A 6000-nucleotide genomic window follows, 5' to 3' on the forward strand; every position below is an offset into this window, starting at 1 on the left:
CAGTTTAAACTCTTCTAACAGTGGAGCTTTTAAAAGAAACCAGTAGAAGCTTTTAAGATTTCTGGCAAGTTGCTCTACTAATTCAGAGAGCATAATTGAAAAAGACTGCCTTTTAAACTATTTTCCTTGTTTTACTGTTGGATAATGAGAACTGGAGTCTCCCCACAAATCTAAAGGGGTAATGAAATTCCCATTTCTGCCTTAAATTTCCTGCTCCACGTTACTAGTCTGGGTATCAGTAAGTCAGTTTGCAGAGAACGTGGACAGTCAAAATACTCATAGAAAGGTATGGTTACCAGTACTTAGATAAATGAGCTAACGGCAATAATTCTAAGGCTCATCTCAATTATCTATTTCTATTTCTTAGAATAACCTGTAGGAATCTGGCTCATGACCTTTTTATTTAATACAAAAAAAAAACAAAAAAAAACCTTACATCCAAGGAACATCAGAATCTTTTTCCACCAACACCAAAATATTCAGAGTTAAGAGTGAAAATGCTCCTCTATTTCAGCCTATTTGAGCCTAGGCACTGAGGCACTTATGACCATAACACTGAAATACACTTCAAGAATAGACTTTAATTCTGTAACCTAATCAAGGCACAAAATATTTATAACCATTCACACACTTTTTCTATGCTGGTGAAATAAATATTTTACTACTTAGAGATGAGTATATATTAGATATGCATGGATATTAATTGTGAAGGGCTTTGGGATCCTCCAATAAGAAAGCTATTACATAAATGCAAGATAACAAGTAGAATCACTTACTGTTCTGGTATCCTCTTAATGGAAGCGCATAATTACAGCAATGCCTGTTTTCATGTGTACTAAGTTAAGGGTGACCTTTTGTGGCCTTATCCCCAAATCTTTTCCAAACTTAGGTCACGCTAAACACCAGTTTAACAGTTTTCTTTCTTCTTAGTTTATTCTATAGCTAATTTAAGTGGCAATGACATGATTTTCTTTGGTTTTCCTATTATAACTTAGCCTCAAAAGAATTAAGTAGAATCATTTCAGAGGCAAAGTCCCTAATACAGTCTGAAGCTGAAACATCATAACTCAGATCTAATTACATCCTATATTGAGACAGCATTGGTCCATTCTCCTGAAAAGCCTTAATGCCAGCTTCCTAGCCATCTGAAAATCTAAGACAAAACACTTACTTAGCATCCAAGGAGACCCCAAATTCTGAAGTTTGGTTTCCCCTCTCCTTACTGTTCACTTCAGGTTTCTGAATTCTTTTCAGGCAGACAATGAGAACACAGACTTTATTACAATCTCTCCCAATGCTTTGTGCTTCTTTTTACTGTACCAATGTATTTTGGTTTCAGCTCAGAGCGCATCCTTAGAACTAAATTATAAACCACTAAACAAATGGGTGTTGTAGTGGGAAGACTGACTGTAGAAGTGTAAGTGGCGCCAGTATAATATTGCTCAGGTCCATGTAGAATACAAATTCAGTACAGGACCACAGGTTCAGATCTTTGATCTCCCTTTTTGCAGAAGCTGTGATGTATAAAACCAATTCCACTGAGCAGACAGTACTACACTGAATATAAATTATCCTTTAACTATAGCAAGGCATTCTCATGTTCATCCTTGCAGCGTTTCTTTAAATGTGAGCAAGGGAGCCATGAAGCAGTAAGACTTCTTCTGTAGAAAAAATACAAAGATCTTAATGGGTAATGACCTTATAGAAAAACAGATTTTCCCTCATAAATATATCCCTGTTATTTGGTGAAAACGTAATTAAAATGAAGAACATTCTCTCTCTCTCTCATACACACATATGCACGCACGCACACACACACACACACGTTCAGTGTACTATCGCTTGGTATTTCCATAAAGAAAAACTAAGTGAGTCTTACCACCATAACTGCAAGATTTTTTTTAAGCTATATTAAATTTAATTTTAAAATCTGGGTACCATCAGTCCAAATTGAACATAGCTTGCCATGTACAGGTATCTTTTCCAGTTCTTTCTTAAAAGAAAGAGTTTCCTGCCTACTGAACTAACCCCTAGATCCCCAGAGCTTAGCTATTAATATTCTCACCTCATCTTTTACAATTCACAAAAAAAACCCTCTATCTTTTGCCAAGATGAAATGCTTAAGTGGAATTCAATGCGCTTAGACAGATTTTCTCTGCTGTATTTAAAATAAGCATTATTATTCTCTCTCAACTTTATTTATTTTATGCAAAATTTACAGTTTTGGAGTCATTCAAGTGTGGAGCTATTACTCAGGTTTAGGTACACATTTCAAATGCAGAAACAAATTATTTCTGACTACCTCAGATATTTCTGCTTTGTTGTAGTCAGTATAAAACTTTAGATTTAAATCAGTCCCTTTGTTTAGCAGTTGCACAAAGATGCTGGTCCCGGCAGTTTCCTTAGATGTTTATAGATGGCTCTTTTGCAGTCTGCTGTCCATATGAACACCACAATCTTTTTTGATAAGACAGTTGTCAGAATGTTAACTAAGCCCTACCCTGCCACAACATCAGCCCTTCTTATTGTCTACATACAGCAAGTCAATATTACTTCCATTCTTTCACTGATAACAAGAAAAAAGTTGAAATTCATTCTTGGTATCCTCTTTGGATATTCCTTTCAATAAAACTTACATTAGCAATTGGATCTTGTGGGCTCAGTTTTTTTTTTTTATCTCATAAGAAAAACGGAACAAGAAACAAACTTAAGAGAACCCTTAGAGTCTCCTCTGAGAACCTGCCATCAGTTGCTACTTGGTTCAGCAGACTCCCACATCTTGACAGCTCCACACTTTTGCCAAATGAGGCAAGCAACAGCATTTCATAAAATGATTGCTCCACAATTCATTCACTGAAACACCAGCTCTCAAGCTCAAAAATGGGGTTGTAGTAGCTGAGCCAATTTTGCTCTACATTTATGGTTTCTTCAGCATCCCAGAAGGGCTAATAGCCCCCGCTTGCTTCTTGTCACGTATAGTAGAGACACTTCTTAAAGGCTACACTGCCAATCGTGCAGACAGAAAAGGAGAGCTAGGCTCTGTTCCCCAGCTCGCCTACTAGGCTTCTGCCTGCAACCAGCAGGCTCTATGTTCTGTGCCATCAATTTCTTTCTTGGAAAAGTCATTAGTAAGCCCTCTATCCCCTCCCCCCACAAAAGCAGGCAGGGCTCTCTTCCTCCCAGTGGTCTGGGCAGATGAAACCAAGTGCTGCCTAGCCAGCGCGTCCGCAGCAGCACAAGAGGCAGTGAGCGCGTCTCTCCCACAGCTTTCGATCATGTCGCAAGTTGGAGGCAATCAAACACGCGTCCGCTTGCGGTGGTTCCCAACCCGTCCCGGGGACGCGCACCCGGCCGGCCCCGCGCGGCTCGCCCTTCTGCCAAACTTCAACCTCCAGCGCAGCTGCTGCCCCCGCACCGCAGGCTCGACCGAGCGCAATCTCCATTACAAAATTATGATCGCAGCAACGCAAGGCTCCATGTGGGGTTTTCACCCCCGCCCCGCCCCGCCCCGCCCCCAGCGCCTCTGCCCGTCTCGCACGAGTGCCAGGCACCGTGTCCGCAGGCAGCCGGCGGGCGGGACGCTCCGGGGAGGGGCGAGGGACACGCTCAGGGAAAGGGGAGCTGGAGGCTGAGCCGAGGAGGTCGGGCACGCCAGCCCCGGCCGCAGCCGCTCAGGCTCCGCGCCCTGCTGGCAGGGAGGAAGCACCGGGACAAGCCCCTCTCCTCCTCCTTACCTTGAACTCCTTCCCCGCCGCAGCTCTGGCTCCGCGGGCACCGGCCGCCCCGCCGCATGGGCGCTGGACCCGCGGGCGCCACCAAATTCTCGCGCGGGCTCCCGCGGCCGCTCCCGCGCCGGGAGGAAGGAGCCGAAGTTTGGGCGAAGTCCGCGGTGGCGGCTGCGGGGCCGGGAGCTCTTGTTGCTCCCGCAGCTCAAGGCAAAGCGGGTCCCACGTGAAGGCAGCCGCCGGCTCGGCCCCGCTGCGAGACTCCTCGATCCCCCGCCGGCTGGAGCGCTCCGCGAGTCCCCCAGAGGAGCGAGCAGCGCGAGGCGGCGGTGTGCTCGGCCGCAGCCAACAGTGCTCCGGGGGTCGGCTCGGGCCGGGCCGGCTCGCCGGGGCTGGGGGCGCCGGGGAGGGGAGAGCTCCGCGCACGGCAGCACCGGCTGGCTCGGCTCCGCCGCTGCCGTCTGAACTCGGCTGCCTGGCGCTGCCAGCAAGTGCTCTCCGCGCCTGACATCACTGCGAAGGGGAGGCGCTTCCCGGGAAGATGCAAATCGCGGAGCTAAGGGGTTGGTTCCCCCCTCCCCTTAAAGGTGCCCCCGCTCCTCCCGGCTCCCAGTCTCCGACAGCGGCGGCGGGAGCTCCCTGCTAAGGCGGCTCGTGCTGGGGGAGTCTCCATCCTCCTCGCCCGGTACCGGCCCTGCCCTGCCCGAGCGGGGCCCGCACAGGGCTGCAGCCGCACCCGGCAAGGGACCTGGCGGCTTTCCAGCGGAGCGGGTTCCCCGCAGCCTCCCGCCGGGGCCGGCACGGAGCCTGCAGCCTGGAGCTGGTCCCTGAACGCTGGGCTCGCTGCCTCCTCGCTGCTTCCCCTCCCCCGCAGCTGCCTGCCCGGCCCCGCGGAGCGAGCCGGCCCGGGGCGGGGGGGGACCCCTGCGGCGGGTCCCGGGAGGCAAGAGCCGCCCACTGCGGGGCGGGGAGGCCGGAGCCCCGAGGCGGCCGCACGGCGGGCGCTGCCCGCGGACCGGCAGCCGCAAGCTGTGGGGCAGGAGGGGCTGCACGGGGCTCGGCTCGGCGCAACTGGTGCTGGCAGCGCTTCCCCCCCCAACCCTCCAGGGCCGGAACTGCTCGGGCTCCAGCCGGCGGCCGCAGCCCCGCCTCGGGGAACAGGCTGCAGAGCCCGGCGCCCGCATGGTTCACCAGCTCCAGGCCCGGTCCCGCTGTCAGGCGGAGACCAACCACATCCCAACTGCCCGAGTCAGAGACCTGGAGCTGCCTTGGATGAGAATGAGCCTCGTCCCCCCCTCACAGGCCTGGGGACCGCACTGCCCTTGCCCACCCACCTTCACAAGATGAGTTGCCCCTTCCAAAGAAGGGGACAGGACGACAGTCTTCTGGCTCCAGTGAAATCGTTCACCTCAGCATTTTTTTTTTTTTTAGAAACGTTTAGACGCCGGAGATTGCAAGCAAGGTTCAGTTTTTCAAAGGGGAGCTCCTTTCTTTTACACGCCTGTTCGTAAGGGGTGATGGCAGTAAAACTGGCTGAACCTCCTGAAGTGAAAATCAAACCAACACAAATTTAGAGGCCGGGCCCTACATATAGCATCAGAGGTTTATTAAAATAACCTCTAGTTGCAGCTGGCCATTTTGCCAGGGATTAGCATGATAAGAGACCCTAGCTAACAGACGGGGTTTATTCTCATAATTTGAGGATCTTGAAACATTTCTGATTTTGCAAGATGCCTGAAGAGAAGTGAATAGTTCTCATTGAACAAAGTGATTTATTAATAAATGCTTCGTTATCTTCTCTGAATTTTGTTTTTTTGGGGGAGGAGCTGGACTGGAACTCTTTACTGATGAGTAAAAGATGACATTCCCTGGTAGACCAGAAAAATGGGTATGTATCCATATTTTAAAATGAAGAGCACCAAAGGTTTCCCTTTCCTTCCTTTATCATACAAAAACACTTACAGCATCTCATGGCGAAAGTAAAATATCATCTGAACATTACAGTTCAACTGATAACATAAGAGAGACTGATGGGGAAGAGAATGGCATTTTTATGGTCGCCATATTATAGGGCATGTTCTTCAGACCACATTTATTCACCATGCCTACATCTAAGCATGAAGATTATTTCAATGTAACTCTTTAAAGAGGGCACAGAAATCAACCAAAAGTACCTTACAATTGTAACCCATTTGTAACACGGCAAAAAGGGAAGAATCAAAAGAAAAAGGAATAGTAGAAAATGAACAGGTATAGGGATTTTGTGTTTTGATCC

At 48.8% G+C, this 6000-nt stretch overlaps 1 protein-coding gene across 5 annotated transcripts in view; it reads right to left on the reverse strand.

Moving 5' to 3' along the window:
- LOC102570037 (protocadherin-11 X-linked) overlaps positions 1-4645 on the reverse strand; it is a 1294105-nt gene extending 1289460 nt beyond the window's left edge. For 2 of the 5 annotated variants that reach the window (XM_019487929.2, XM_019487928.2), the window contains exon 1: positions 3735-4645. The gene's annotated coding sequence lies outside the window, so the exon portion shown is untranslated. The remainder of the gene's footprint in view (positions 1-3734) is intronic. The other 3 variants (XM_019487932.2, XM_059732732.1, XM_019487933.2) reach the window with 3 other exon arrangements.
- Positions 4646-6000: the final 1355 nt, after the last annotated feature.

The sequence above is a fragment of the Alligator mississippiensis genome, chromosome 8 (assembly GCF_030867095.1).
Source record: "Alligator mississippiensis isolate rAllMis1 chromosome 8, rAllMis1, whole genome shotgun sequence".
Lineage (NCBI taxonomy): Eukaryota > Metazoa > Chordata > Crocodylia > Alligatoridae > Alligator > Alligator mississippiensis.